Source organism: Hydra viridissima, unplaced genomic scaffold (assembly GCF_058129835.1).
Source record: "Hydra viridissima isolate aposymbiotic clone 2 unplaced genomic scaffold, HvirCarnegie_v1 scaffold_13, whole genome shotgun sequence".
NCBI lineage: Eukaryota > Metazoa > Cnidaria > Hydrozoa > Anthoathecata > Hydridae > Hydra > Hydra viridissima.
In genome coordinates, this window is record NW_028324312.1 from 10,328,668 (window position 1) to 10,341,148 (window position 12,481).

The 12,481-nt window shown below is 30.6% G+C and overlaps 1 pseudogene; it reads left to right on the forward strand.

The window, feature by feature from the left end:
- The first annotated feature begins 5,942 nt into the window (after positions 1 to 5,942).
- LOC149880434 (uncharacterized) lies at positions 5,943 to 6,981 on the forward strand (annotated as a pseudogene).
- Positions 6,982 to 12,481: the final 5,500 nt, after the last annotated feature.

A 12,481-nucleotide genomic window follows, 5' to 3' on the forward strand; every position in this document is an offset into this window, starting at 1 on the left:
CAGAATCAATCATAAAATTAGGGGAGGGGGAGGGGGTGGAGAAAGTCGAGTTGTGCCTAAATTTTATTTCATTTTTGGTATTAAAAAGTAAGTCTAAAAATAAATTTAAAGATATAAAAAAACTTGCCTTTCAATTTATTATAAAGATAAACTTTGATAGAGAACTCAAGTCTCAAATACTAAGTTTACTAAAGTCTAAAGTTTACTTCAGCTGAAAGTTTCAAAATATTGGTAATGAAAACTGTAAGACAATTTTCGCATGTTGACGCCTTATTTAAGTAATGCGTTAATTTGCGCACGCTTAGTAAACACTCACAGAATAAGTCATTTTATGGTACGTTCGCAGACATCGAGTTAATGATGTTTTCGGATGGAACATAAGTTAATTTATTTTATTTGTCGGACCGACGTCGGGCCGATGAAGTAAAACAATGCCGATCTAAAGCTGATATAAAACATGTCGGCAAGAAATTGGGACGACGTTCATGTGTTATCTGGGAGGCAGCTTGGCAGATTTTCAACCTCTCTCAGTTGATTTCTATACGTTCTCTTTCAACCCTTTCCAACCACCCACGCACTCTTTCAACCCTTCTAAGTAGATTTCTACACTTTCCACACATTCCAGTTGAAGCTCTAGAGTCCAAAAAGTCAATGTCTGTTGCAAAAATGTTTTTGAATCTCTCAAAGGCTACACCAGAAATTGGTGAATTGTACTTTTTCATACATACAACACACACCGTTTTTCTACACTCTTCATGAGATTTGGCACTATTGGGCATTTTGAAAGAGTCCAAGCAAAGTTAAAATTGCAAAAAGTATTTGTTTGTGTTTTTATTTGATAAAGCACTTAGTTTATTGTCAGCAACTAATAAAAAATTTATGTTTTTACAGCTTCTTTATTTCACGATTAAATGACATAAGTATGTAACACTGTAACATTAAGTATTAAGCAATAAAAGGGACCTTGCTATTCAAAAAATGTGGGCTTAAAAAAACGTTTTACACACATGACTTTTAAAAGAAAGCGATTTAGCGGGTAAAGATATCCTGAGGGTTATGCAATTTAAAATGAACTAACAATAAAAGTAATCTAGCTTCATTTTGTTTATTTTATATAATTATTTTTTATCAATTTTTTTTTTTTTATGGATGATCTTTGAATCATTGGCATGACTTAACAAATGTTTGGTTGAAGCAAAAAATCTGAAAAGGAATTCTTCATCATATATCACTGAATAGGACTTAATAAATGCTTTACGTTCATCTTTTGGTACTGGAGAGTATTCAATAAGCCATTTCACCTAGACTGATGTTAGTGACTCCAAAATGTTTCTTTCTCAAATTTGCTCGGATGTTATTCAGTTGTGTTTGACATGGTACACTCAAGTCAATTTTGCCCAAATGGTCACAAATTTGTTTGGATTTCATTTGGAAATCAAAAAGTCTGTCAATTTCTGACTGAACTTTTTCAGAAAGTTAACCTCTTCAGTCTCAATAGAATCATGCGCGTGTTTTGAAGTTGTTCTGTTTAACAATATATTAGACGAGAAATTGTCTTGCAAAAGATAAATGCTTGCAGCACATTGAGTTCGCTTAACATTCACAAAGTTACATTGGTAGTAGTCTTTTTGACCTCCTTCAGTTTTGTTTTGAAAATCAAAACTCTAATTTATTTCTTTGCTCTAATATTATTTCACTTCATTTAAATTTTCTAATTTGCAGTCCAGGTACAAATGCTTGAAGGTTTTTTTTTCTTTGGAAAAGTAAATAGCGAATGAGGTTCACTTTCAACTCTGTTGAGTATTGAGGAATAGAACTCATAATGTATTATGATTAAAAGAAATCTAAATATTGCCCTAATAATTGAAAAAAATCTTGCATGAAAGTAAAATGATGCACCTAGTCTCTACTACTGCCACTACTATACTGCTGCTGCTGCTGCTGCTACTACTACTACTACTACTACTACTACTACTACTACTACTACTACTACTACTACTGCTACTACTACTACAACTACTACTACTACTACTACTACTACTACTACTACTACTACTACTACTACTACTACTACTACTACTACTACTACTACTACTACTACTACTACTACTACTACTACTACTACTACTACTACTACTACTACTACTACTACTACTACTACTACTACTACTACTACTACTACTACTACTACTACTACTACTACTACTACTACTACTACTACTACTACTACTACTACTACTACTACTACTACTACTACTACTACTACGTATAATTATACGTCCATGGCCCATGATTTTGCAAGGAAAACAGTTTATTGAGACAGATTTGTTAATTTGACTTGAAAATTTGGTTATTAAGTTGGTAACTATTTCATTTTATCATTTTATATTTTATTACTCATAGCCATAAAAAAGGGACATGTTGGCACCTGCATTAAGAAGAATTATGAGGCATAATGTTTTAAGAAAAAATTATTTTAGATTTAGAAAATGCTCTTGAAAATAGCGAAATTATACAGCCAAGATTTACAATCTTGTAAATTCAAAGCCCTTTCACGAAATACTAGCTAAGATAAATCAACGATTAGGGTCCATAAGAACAAATAACTCAGAATTATATCTGAGGGAAGCTCAAAAGACAGTGAATTTTAAGCAGTCCAAAATTTAGCTTCGTATTTTTATAGGAAATTCTCTTGGCTCTTCAACTTTATTATTTTTTTAATCTTTGCTTTTTTTGAAAAGTGAATAACATGTGCGCATAACCTTTAGTTGAGGATTTCCGTATCTTACGTTTAAAATAGAAATAGCTTCCATGCTGACAATTTTCAAACAATATATCAGATAAATTTTCGCTATTATGAACCGAATTATTAAAACGGGCCAAATATGTTTGCCGAATACGCAAAACGGTATAGAGATGTGTATACGAACTACTTTGGTGAAAAACTGCATACAACTAGTGTTGCCCAATTCGTCAAAAAACTGTTCCTTAACTCTCTTTGCGAAAGCGGGATAATATTCAGCAGATGATAAGTTTCAAAACAACAAAGCGTGTTTTGTAAAAATAAACCTGAGTTTTATTATCAAAATAATAGAAAAGCTTGAGAACAACTTGTGTATAGTAACTCAATTCATAAGTGTCTAGTCATAAAAATAGATTTAAAATAAACATGGAATTTCTATAACTATTTAAAATCACTCTCTATTTCTATAAAATATCACGGAAACGATATCTACAGTAAATACAACCATGTGTATTTGTGTGCTGTTGGTCTTTGCTTTACTAATTCTTCCCAAATCGTTTTGTAAAAATACCTCTTATATTAGTGGAAATTGTAAATACTAGAATTCTTTTTCATGGAGGTAGAATGTTGATGAACATTGGCAACCTGTAAAGAAATGCGATAAAAAAGCTACAAAAACAAATAAATTGAACGAAATGAACGAACACATAAACGAAAAAAAAAAAAATACTGTTAAGAGCACTAAGGAAAAAAAAAGAAGAAAAAAACAGACAATTCAAACATAAGATTTTGTGCCATTTAAAGTTAAATATAAAAAAATTATAATTAAGTATAAACGTAGAAGCGCAATCCTTTAATTATAATCTCATATAAGTATAAAGTAGTATATACTTCTATTGTACGATTTGTGAATCACGGTTCTTTATATATTAGATTGGGAAGTTTTTGCAAAGATACCATTCAATAAGGATAATCTGTTACACTGCCATGATACATGATGCAACGATATTTAAAATCTCGTCATCATTTTGACATTATTGCATTAAATCAGCATATATATTCTTTTTGATTGTGCAACTTTCTGAGTAATGTTACCATGTGTTATTCTGCTGCAATATTATTATAAACAAATATTATTACAAACTTTCTCAAGATACTCTACAGCAATTTCATTTTTGGTATCGTTTGTTAAACAGCACGATGAAATGCTGGGCAAACTGGCGCAGGATATCCCTTTCTTTCTTGTTAGCATGCACCCTAAACCAGAGCGAATATTTAACTTGGGGAAATTAGAGGAGAAAAGAAGTTACTGATCCAAAAAGAGTGCTCTATAATGTTTGTTTTTTGTTTTTATCTTTTTTTTGTCTCACTTTTTTTTGATCTTTTTTTTTTTGCCAGCAAACCCTTTTTTGCCAGCAAACCCTTAGTACATTTTCTTCAGAACGCTTATAGCGTTACCTATTTTAAAAGTGCATCATAACCTACGGGTTATTTTGATAAGATTAGTCAAAAATAGCTGTGAAGTAAAGCGTATTTTGAGGTAAAAAAAAACACTTTTTCTATTCATTTTTAACTTTTTCTAATATCTCAGAAACTATTCATGCTAGAGACTTGAAATTTTAGATTTCTCTTAGCTAAAGTCTTTACGGACAGAAAATAATTTCAAGCTGAGCCAAGTTCTAACCATATTGTAAAATGTTTAATTCTTCAAAATTATTTCAAACTATTTTTAAAAAAAATACAAATACCCTCTAGAAGCTTTTAGCTCTTGAGGGTAGCTTCAATTTAGATTAATGGTAAACGAACTCCAAATAGGAATTGGCTTGTTATATTGGATTGAAAATTAAATTTCAACTTATTAAAGTCTTTGGCCTGGTCATGAGTCAAAGGTAAATCTTTCGTTTAAGAATACATACTTTAGGAAAATAGGTTGCCGATTTTTCAATGATATTCTACTTTTAATTTTTTTTCAGTATTGCATGAATTAGGAAACAAAAATGGATTTTTGTTCGTACTGATATTTGATTACGTTTCTGGCATATTTCAGAAGTTTATTAGGGTTACGAAGACTGTTAAGCTGTTAAAATTTTGACAATTTTTATTACTTTATGAGCCACTTAGAATATAGTCTTTTAAGAATCACAACTCAGACAAATGTAACCAACTTTTGAAGCTCTTGTTTAAGCCCCTTTGTTTCTTTTCAAAACTTTGTGCATTTGATAATTATTTTAACGAGCAAAAAGTATGTAAGCTTCCAAGCAACTAAGGTAAATGAATGCGCTTTGTATTGGATAAGCTCTTCATTGGGATTTACTTCACAGATTACAGATATGGCTAATTTATATACCACTTAGAAGTAAAAAAATATTTTAGGACATTGTCTCTTAAAATGACATAGTGTAACTCTAAATTTAATGAAATAGTTTTGTTGTTGTTGTTTTTAAAGTTGACTTTAAGAGAGCAATGCTACCATAACAAAGACATTTATACATATTCCCAAGGTGAACACAAATTGTTTATACAATATTAACCAATTAAAACGACTATTTAATTTGATTAGCCTAACAAGTTTTGGTCAATAGCGGCCTAATATTTAAGGCTAAATTTAAGCAATTTGTTCATTTACTTATACAATCTATTACGCTTTACACAGATAGCATATAAAGCATTGTAAAATATTATTGCGATAATCAGAGCTAGTACTGCTAATGCGCATGTATGATAACTTTTAGAACTGAAAAGAATTATCCATAGTTATTTTTCAGCTTCTGAACGTCATATGTTTAGTGAACTTAGTTTAGACTCAAAAGTTTAGAAAGAGTATTAGGAAACTTTAACTCCATTAAACGAAGTTATGCAATAATTAAGCTACTTAATCGACATGAAATTTTGTCATAAATGTTGTTTTAATATGATAAAAATGATGCCAAATACAAGTTTCTATTTCTAAAATCTAATTACAAGCAATAAGAAAAGGTGCAAAAATCACAGACAAAACCAATACGGACGTAAATCAGGAAACTCGTCCAATTTACAACTAGGCTGGTTGCCATAAAGATTTATTCTGCTAATACTTCGAACAACAACAATTGAACTACCAGGTAAAATATCAGCAGTGGCTTCAAAAGCTCCTTTACTTGTATAAACAGTTAAAACAATTTCGAAATATTGCTTGGCTACAATTGTGCTATCATAGACTATGTCGCACGAATCACAAATAGTGTTTTTTTTTTGTATGTTTAAACTATCTTTTAATTCAGAATGCAAAAAGCTTAAACAACAGTTTGATGAGATAGAATTACAGAAAGAACCACACCACAAAGATGCAGAAACATTTTATGTTAGAAAACGAAATGCACGGTTTAAAGCACAAAGGGAACAAAGATTTGAGTCAATTGCTTTTGACCAAAAAAAATCCCAATTTACAAAATCTAGTAACCAATGACTTTTACTACAGAAGAAAATTGGCATTTTATTCATTTAATATTCATGTGCTTTCAAGTAATGAAGTTTTTTTGTATTGTTATGATGAAACTATTGCTAGAAGAGGGCTGACGAGGTAACTTCAATGTTATATGATTTTTTTTATGAATTATTTAGGCAAAAGAAATTCGATCTGTAGAGCTATTTTGTGATTCATGTGCCGGCCAAAACAAAAACCATACATTAATTCGTTTTATGGATTTCCTTATTCATAAGAAAAAAAGGTTTGACTTCATTAAAGTTATGTATCCAGAACGCGGACATTCTAATAATGAATGTGATAAAGATATGGGGTTAATTAATTGCAAATCACCCACATGTATTCCATCAGATTAACACATTCAGAAATGCTCGTTAAAGACCCACTCCTACTCAAGTTGTAGAACTGATGCAAAATTTAATAAAAAATATAACTGATTTTTTAAGACCATTTTATAAGAACAAATGTCCGATTTCAACGCGTTCCCTTCGTGAAATTTGTTTAAGAGGTGACTCAACTGGCATTAACATTTCATCATGATTCGTGGAATGGATTATTGCTAAAAACAAATTTAAGAAATAATAGGAAGAATGCTATAAAAGGTGAGATCCCGATTCTGTATAATGCAAAACTTAGTCTCTCCGAGGCAAAGTACAGAGACCTACAAGTATTAAAAAGGTTCACATCCAATACAAAGTTTCATGATTCTCTGCCTTACAATTAGGAGCTTGTCGAGACTTTTCATGAAAATATTGACTCTGAAGATGATGAATAAATAGACACCTTTTTTCATTTGTAGTTTGACTTTACTTTTTTTTTTTATTTTTGTTTGGTTAATGTTTTTTCTTTCTTTGCATTCAAACTAAAACAATTTATATAATTAACAATCACAAGATATTAAAATATTGGTATTAATATAAAAATTTAGAATACACATATATATTAATATTTCGGTTAGATTGTATATACCCATAAAAATTTAAAGCTCATTTATTATCAGGAAAGACTCCCTGCAATAAATACCTGTTTGTAAATACAGTTTTGTGGCATGTGTATGGGCAAAGCTTTAAACCTTAGAATTAAAAAGAAAAATTGCATTTTGTCATCAACAACAAAAAAGCACTTTTGATTTATACTGCCCCAAGGATTGTTTTAAGGTCGATACTAGATTCCAGTGACAAAGTTGGTTGATAAAAAAGCTCCTGCTTGATTTTATTTATAAGCTAATATAAAACAATTAATAATTTAACTTTTTACTTGATTTAAAACTAAAAAAGATGTTATACCGGGGAAAAAACGGCAGTCTGAAAAAAGCTTCACTTAAAAAAGAAAGTCTAAAATGAAAATTATTTCATTTAAATTGAAAATATGACTTTAATTGCATACAAAAATGCACTGATCTCAATATATAACTGGATAGCGTATTCTATTGTTTTTTTTTTTTAAATTTGAAGCCAAAATTGGCGTCCAAGATGGAGGCAATCAGAGCTATGAGCGGTGACCGATATACAGAAATACAGAAATACGAAAGAAAATAATTAAACAGAGCTTTGAAAGAAAAATTAGACTATAAAAAAATTTTTTTAAAAGTTTAAAGAAATGAAATTATCTGTAAAATAACTAAACAATCAAAGAAATTATCAATTTAAATGTTAAAGTTCAAAGCATTCTATATAATTTTTAAGTGCAATTTACGATTAAATTAATATTTATGCATAACTTATGCACCTTTTAGTTCTTAGTTACCCGATGCAGTGTGCTAGAAGGTTGATAACATAACTGCATGGTGAGCGGCAGTTGAGTCTAAATACAATTTTGAGAAATTTTACATTTTCAATTTTTGTATCAAGATACCACATATGTACATGCTGCATGAACTATTAGCTAAGAGCTGTGAGCACACACAACTCAGGGGTTCCTTGTAGGATTATTTAATACATGAATCTAATTAATGGATATAATATTTCATAAGAATATTAATTAAAAAATATAATTTTTTTAAATATATATTACTTTTGCATTATTCTTTGTCATATTCTTTTTCATATTTCGCTTTGAGTAACAAGTGAAAAATAATTGACTCAATAAGTGAGTCAATTATTTTTCACTTGTTATTCAAAACAACTTTAAAAATTATAAAGCGAATTTTTAGAATACACATGTATGTTATCAAACATCATCAACACGTATGTTATTAAAAAATGATGCATATAAAAATTTATACATATAAAAAATGATACATATAAATGTTATCAAAAAATGATACATATAAATTTATCTTTAAATGTTAAGTATTACTTAAAGTTAAGGGATAATCAGTCCAAGTCTAAGATACAAATGCATCTAAAAAGACCTTAAAAAATTTATAACCTATTAATAAATTTTTGAATATAGAAATATTTAATAAACATACTTCTGATATGTTTCACTCAGCTGATTACTAACAACCATTTATTTTCACTGACTAAACATATTTCAGAAAACTAAGCAAAAATAGGTCTTTATTACCTGGGTAAAGAACAAACTGACCCTATTCAAAAACTGATGAAAAATATTTTTATTTTATGATATGATATGATATAATATATATATATATATATATATATATATATATATATATATATATATATATATATATATATATATATATATATATATATATATATATATATATATATATATATATATATATATATATATATATATTTATATATATATATATATATATTAGGGTGTCCCGTTTTCAGGGTCACATTTTATTTTGACTGCTTCTAGCATTTTTCTGCTGCGTATATGTGAGAAAATGAGATCTGTAAAGTTTTAGAGCTCTAACTTTATTTTTGTTACTACACAAGCCACCTTAAGTTTCAAAAATCATGATTTTTGGGTGAAAAAAGCCTATTTTTACAGTGCTTGTGTAGTCACAGTTTGAAAGATACAGGCTAATCTTATGTTGAACCATGTACAATTAACCCTCATTAGTTAGAAAAAATTGAGAGCAGTTTGAATAAAATTGTTAATTAGGTTTGAAGTAAGTTCAAAGATACGCAGTTGACACAATTTACCCATTTTTATGCGGTTTGACGCGGTTGAAAAAATCAAACAAAATGCTGATCTAATCATTATGAAATGGGTCTAAATCGATTTCCGAACCTTTTTTACACCTAATTAGATCAACGAAAATCCAAAATCGGTTGAAAAATGTTAAAGTTATGTATATTTTTCCAGAGCAGTAATATTCATTCCTGAAGTGACAAGATTTGAAACATGTAAAAAAGCCTATAATATTGCGTGTTATATAAATTAGGGAGGGGGTGGGGGAAAACTACAATCTAAATATGGTGAGCAAATTCTGACCTGGGGGTTTGGAGAGGAGGGATTATTTGGAACAATTCATTTCCACGGCAAGGGGTGAGACCTAGGGGTTAGTTGCAACAAAGTAGTGATAGAACATTTTTATTAGAACTTTGAGAAACTTTATCTTTTTAAGTGAAGTAACACTTTATAATTCTGTAAGTGATTCTGAAAGTAAGTGCTTCTGAAAGTGTAATTCTGTAAGTGATTCTGAAAGTAAGTGATTCTGAAAGTGGAAACTTTTATAAACTTGTCTTTTTTAGTTGTTATTTGACTCCAGTGCAGAGAGTAAACTTAATTGAACAGAATGGCTAAAACCAGAAAAAGGAAAGAAATATTTCTTCTTAAGAGTATAAGTGACAAGTTGAATGACAATCAACTCCCTTCTAACAAAGGCAATTTGGAGCATTATTATTATTTAAAGTCTGAAAATCCTAAGATCTAAGAAAACACCCTTCTCTGCTGTGGATTCTCTCATGATTTCAAGCTCATTTGTGAGGAAAATTGTCAGTGTTTGGTTAAAAAGGTCACTGCTATTTATGATAAAGCTGGAATTCCAACATCCAGAGTGGGCAAAGTACAGAAGAAAATGAGTGAATTGCTAGCCAAGCACAAAAAATTGATTTTTCTTCAAAAAAGTCAAAACACTAAAGAAGTAGAAAAGAGAATAATTTTCAAAGAAAATACTTTGCAAGTTCAAATATGGAGTAAATCAACAACTTGATAATGCTGCTAGAGTATCCCTAGTAATCATCACAAAGTTGTTGGATGAAGACAAAATACCCAGAGGTGATTATTGGGAGCTAGCAGAAATTGTTCAATTCTATTTATCCCCAAAGATTGATCAACTGACAGTTCGACAACCTGGAGCAGTTCATCATACAAGTTTTTTGGCACAGGCTATATATTACATGAAGCTGCAAATTCTGAGCCAAATGACAGATATTGTTTCCACAGCTTCTACAAAAAAAGAAGTTGAGGCCATCTCTGAGTTTGTTGCATTGTATTATGCAAAGTGGTTCTTAACCTTGTCTCAGACTGTAATTTCTCCAAGACATGGCATAGAAGCAATCTGGGAAATGAAGTCAAACATGAAGAGCAGACCTAATGTTGCAGCCAAATGTCTCGATAGCATTGCAAGCCATACATGGTATCTTCATCCAACTTTGATCCCATTTAGTTTACTGGATCCTGGAGTGTCAGATGAGGAAAAGACTAAAATTGCTGAAAGAATCCTGATGATAAATGATTCAAAGGAAAAGAATCCTCTGTCATTTATGTATAAGAAGGTTAATGTATCAGGTTTAATTGACAAAGAAGAAGAGAGGCCCAGGTTGTCTGAGTTTCTTGATTCAGAACCCATTTTGATATTTAAAATCCTAAAAATGGATAGCCAGAGCTTGAAAAGATGAAGATTCCACCTAGTATGTGGAATAGATTGTCTGGCAACACAAAGTTTAAGGATTTTATCTCCAACATTCCTGTAACTAATGATGCTGCAGAGAGGAATGTTAAGCTTATACAGGACTTTGTTGATGCAAGCCATGATGAAGAGCTGAGGCAAGATCTTCTCTTAGCAGTGGACCAGAAAAGAAAGCCTGGAAGACCCCTAGGGGTGGTGGAAAGAAAAGAAAAATTTAATATGTTGTAGAGTTAGTGGTTAAAGTATGTCTAGTATAATATATAAATAAAATAAACATATAGTTAGTACTTTTTAACCGATTTTGGATTTTCGTTGATCTAATTAGGTGTAAAAAAGGTTCGGAAATCGATTTAGACCCATTTCATAATGATTAGATCAGCATTTTGTTTGATTTTTTCAACCGCGTCAAACCGCATAAAAATGGGTAAATTGTGTCAACTGCGTATCTTTGAACTTACTTCAAACCTAATTAACAATTTTATTCAAACTGCTCTCAATTTTTTCTAACTAATGAGGGTTAATTGTACATGGTTCAACATAAGATTAGCCTGTATCTTTCAAACTGTGACTACACAAGCACTGTAAAAATAGGCTTTTTTCACCCAAAAATCATGATTTTTGAAACTTAAGGTGGCTTGTGTAGTAACAAAAATAAAGTTAGAGCTCTAAAACTTTACAGATCTCATTTTCTCACATATACGCAGCAGAAAAATGCTAGAAGCAGTCAAAATAAAATGTGACCCTGAAAACGGGACACCCTAATATATATATATATTAAGGTGAGTCGAAATGTAAAAAATATTAAGTTGGAGATCCTGTACATGTCTAAAAAGTTGCTTTTTGATGTACTCGTTTGAAAAAACCTTACCTTTTATTTTATGGACAGTGTCTACAGGTCCCAACTCTGACTAGAAAGACTACATAAGTACCCAATGTTAGTGTAATGTATTGCAATGTATTACAAATTAAAAAGAATGTAAACTGTAACGAATCAATGTTAAACAGCAACAATACAAAGTTGTTTAACCTAACTGTTAATAAAATCTTTCTTGCTGTCTATTTTTGGTATCTCTAATCTGGATTTCTTACTCTGTAACACCATGCCATGACGGGACTTTCTCCCATAAACTTTACAGCTCGCAGCGCTAACGTCTTTAATTGTTCTCTCTACTGCCTGTGAATGACATAAAACATCGGGCAGTAATATTGGATGTGTGTAAGTAAGTTGATCATTTGAAAGGTGTGATGGCATCAGAGGAGACGTAACATTACTCTGGTCCCAGTCAATCATGTTAATGAACGATGTCGCAGCCATATTTAATGTTATATCCTTCTTATCAAAGATGCGAACCGGTATGTAACTATTAGTCTGCTTCTCTCTTGCTCTTATTATTTGTTCCACTGAAAAACGACGAATTTCCATATCACTATCACTAACTGCAGCTAACAAAATGTTTTCAGCATGCGCAAAGTAGCTGTTTTTTTCGAGAACAGGACG